Below are 3,791 nucleotides of genomic sequence, written 5' to 3' on the forward strand. Positions count from 1 at the left end.
ATTTCTGGTTCTATCTTGGTGTAGATTATTTCAGTTAAAATGTAAGAATTAGGAAAATATACAGATTTTTGTTTTATTTTGTTTTGAACAATTTTTCAGCATATCTGTACAGCTGAGGTTCTTCCATGCCAAAATGAAATTTACCATGGAATAACTCCGGTTACTGGAAAGTTCTTTGAGTGTTTTGGTAGAACTGATTGTGTTTTAAGCTGATTTAGGTCAGCCTAGAGACCCATCACTGCACAGAAGTGTTCGTTCTGTACAGGGAGTGGCAAAGTCGGGCACCACAGAGAGGACTGCATTGAAGTACACTGAAGAAAGTCATGCAGAAATACTTGATCGGGGGTCCATAGGTGAAATGCCCTCAAATGTTATCCAGAGCTTCTTTGTAACTCCCCACTGAGGACAGATACTCTGTGAGTTGTGTTTCATGTATCTAGGAGTAGCAATCAGTCCTCCATGGAGCGATGCCCCCCATGGAGAGCAAGCTGCAAAGCCCTGAAATTGCATACAGTGTTTCCTTCTTGTTGCTCATCACCTCATGTAGGCTCAGGTGCCAACTTGCCTGCAGCTGGTTTTCAGTTCTCCTGAGTTTTTGTGAGATGGGTGGAGAAGAGGGAAAGCCAGAGCTCGGCATTGCAGAGTGGGACGTGATGCAAGCTCAGATTCCTCCCCTTTGTCCCTGTTCAATCAGAAGGGGCAGCAAGCCAGGGCGCTGGCAAGGCTTGTGACAAGTGGCAGTCCTTGGGACATGGGGCCCCTGAGCTGGGACCCCACCCCACAATGGAAGGCCAGTCCACTTTTATCTTTCAGGGCCTTGCTGCTGTGCCAGTGGCAGCTCCTCATCCCGAGGTGCCTGGGGCAGCAGTGATGGACACGCTCCTGGCCCCGCTCTTCCCTTGGGCTGCTGTCTCTGGGACACCGGGGTGCTGCAGGGCAGAGGGAGCACGCTGTGTGTGCAAAGCACAGATAGCCTGCTCCAGCCCCAGCGCAGAGCCAAAGCTTATCTCCTTTCCAAAGTTACTCTGCGGCTGGCGGAACTGAGAGAAGCTTACTTTTGTGGACGGCTAATTTTTAAAACACAATCATGTTGGATAGGGAAGAGAACTTGCCAGGGGTTTTATTGCAATTCTTTTTTATATTTACTTCCCCCGAAGCACATTGAGTAGTGAAAAGCAATAACTATTGGTATTGTGTATCTTTCCATGGACTCTCATTAGTATCAGGGTGTCTGTAGTGCAATGAATTGTGAGTATTATTTGTTTACTAAACCATTAGAAGCAGCTACTTTTTGGACAATTTTTAACAAAAATATCTGCGTAATTCTCTCTTCCACCCACTGCTGCTACTCCTGGCTTTGCTCCCAGACAACTATCCTCTTCAATACAGAAAATGTCCTTTATTACAAATCAAAATCAACACATCCCAACAATTAAAAAAATGTTTGCTATGGTCTTTTATTTATTTATTTATTTATTTATTTATTTATTTATTTATTTATTTATTCCCACCTGTTTGAGTCTACAATGTTTATTCTGTGTCTATTACAGTGATGCTTGCTTTCAAATTTCAAATTTAACAAATAACACCATGCAGAGTTATATTTCTCTGTCTTCAAATAAATCATTAAAACCAGAATGATGGTTTTAAGTGAGAAGAGTGATCTGACTTTCCTTATTATCATCATCACCATGATGAAAAATTGGAGGCTGTTTGAGAATAAAGGCCAATATATTATTCATGACAAATACTAACAAATTTCTGGAGTTATTTAGATGTCTCTTGATTCTAGGACTTTGGACAACTAATTATTTTTGAAGTAAGCTTAAGCAAGACTTTGGGAATTAAGTTCTGGGAACTGAGATCTTTTTGAAATTCTGCAGTTGTGGAGCATGGTGAACTCCTTGGCTTACTTGAAAAGCTCTGCTTGCCTTCTGCTGTTGATGGAAATTGGAAACTCCAAGCCCAGTCAGTAAAAGACGTGTTGACATGAAGATTTTTCTTCACATCAGGAGTGTTTTTTTAAAGGGACTTACCTGGCTTTCCTCACAGGGCTGTTTTCCCCACTGTGCAGCAGGTACAGAAACCACAAAATGGCTTCATTTTGTAAAAAAAGTAAACCAGATGATACCATGCATTTGCAAATATAAATGTATTTAACAAACTCCAGGTGCTAAAGCCTTCAATCCACAGCACCAGCCCAGATCATGTCCAGGATATCCCCTCCTTAGCACACTTGTGGCCCTTAGGTTCACTGGCACTTCCTTCTGCAAAGCCACTGCCCTGCTTCCATAAGCAGAGCAAAAGCCATAACAAAGATAACACCCTTGGTTAAGCAGCTGCCAAAATATTCAGATCATTGCAAAATACAGCCCTGACAATTTAAATATGTTGTTACTGGAGTGCTGTGCTACCCACAGCACCTACTGGCAGAGACATGCATGTGGTGCAGGAGAGAAAGGAGGCAATGGTGTAGGACAGGGATACAGGATGTATTTTCTTATCATGACTGAGAGGAGAATCTGCTCTTTTAACATCAGCAGGGCACTCACTGCAAGTCCAGAACTGCAGGAGTCTGCCCTTTGTAACTTCCAGACTTGTACTTTTCTGCATTTATGACAGCATTTCAAAAGAACTCCATTAAATCCCATATAAACTGAGCTGCTTTCACCATCTCATACTAATCCATCTTTCTTCAGAGATCTCTATTACCTGTTTAAGTATGGTCACTGACATCACCGAAATCACCTTAGCTACACTGATATGTGTGTTGTCAGCAGTTTTACACAAGTTCCCATTCTATAGAAACAGCATGCCTGGATTTTCAATGAAACTCTGAAGCTATAACTCTGATCATCACAGACCTCTAGTGCACGTCTTTCTTGTGCTATTAGGATGGCACAAATATTTATATTTTTATGTAAGTGACACCCAGGGAGCTTTTAAAGTTCAACAATGATGGTATTTTCTCATGTGTCTGTTATTTCTCCCTTATTTCTTTTTAGGAGTGTTTCTCTCATATGACATTTAACTTAAAATTTTACTGTCTCTGAGGGAGAGAAAGTGACTTGTGGAGGTAGGCATTGCTTATGCAAATTGTTCAGTCCCGTGGGAAAAAGTCTAATCACTTGTCATTAGTTTCCCTATTAGCCACTGGAATATATTAAGAGTTACTACTTTGGATATACCTTTTCAAAAGTAATATTTAACAAAATCTCATATTTTATACAGCAAAATAATTTGTGAACTGCTCCTAGAAAATCTACAGCCTCATGGGAAAAATACGTGTTTGTTTTTGTTCTCTTACTGTTAGTCACTACTATGAGGCAGCCAAATGTGCGCACACGGGTAGTGCACAGAATTAATTTCATCGAGAACAAAGAAACACATGGTGGCAGCGCGAACAATGTTAGGGGCTTTCAATGCTCTGCTGACTGGGATATTCAGTCCCGGAACACTTCCACCATTGCTAGTTTTATTCCTACAGATTCAATAAGACCTGATCCAGCTCTGTACACACAGTTCATTTACTTCTTGCATGGCTTGTTTCTATGGTAATACTAAAACAGGAGATATCTGATTACTCATGCTTCCTTATTTAGGAAAAACTCAGTGTCAGATGCCATAAACTACATCGCTTTAACCCCTGCCACTAAGGAAGTGCATAGCTTTGCCTCTGGTTATGGCAGTGCATCTTGCTTCTGTGATTACCCAATGTGACCTCAGTTTTACAGGAAGAAAAAAAATGTGTTTTTTCAGAGGAGATGGTTCCTCATTTTACCCCTCATATC

The sequence above is a fragment of the Taeniopygia guttata genome, chromosome 2, assembly GCF_048771995.1.
Source record: "Taeniopygia guttata chromosome 2, bTaeGut7.mat, whole genome shotgun sequence".
In the NCBI taxonomy this organism is placed as follows: Eukaryota; Metazoa; Chordata; class Aves; order Passeriformes; family Estrildidae; genus Taeniopygia; species Taeniopygia guttata.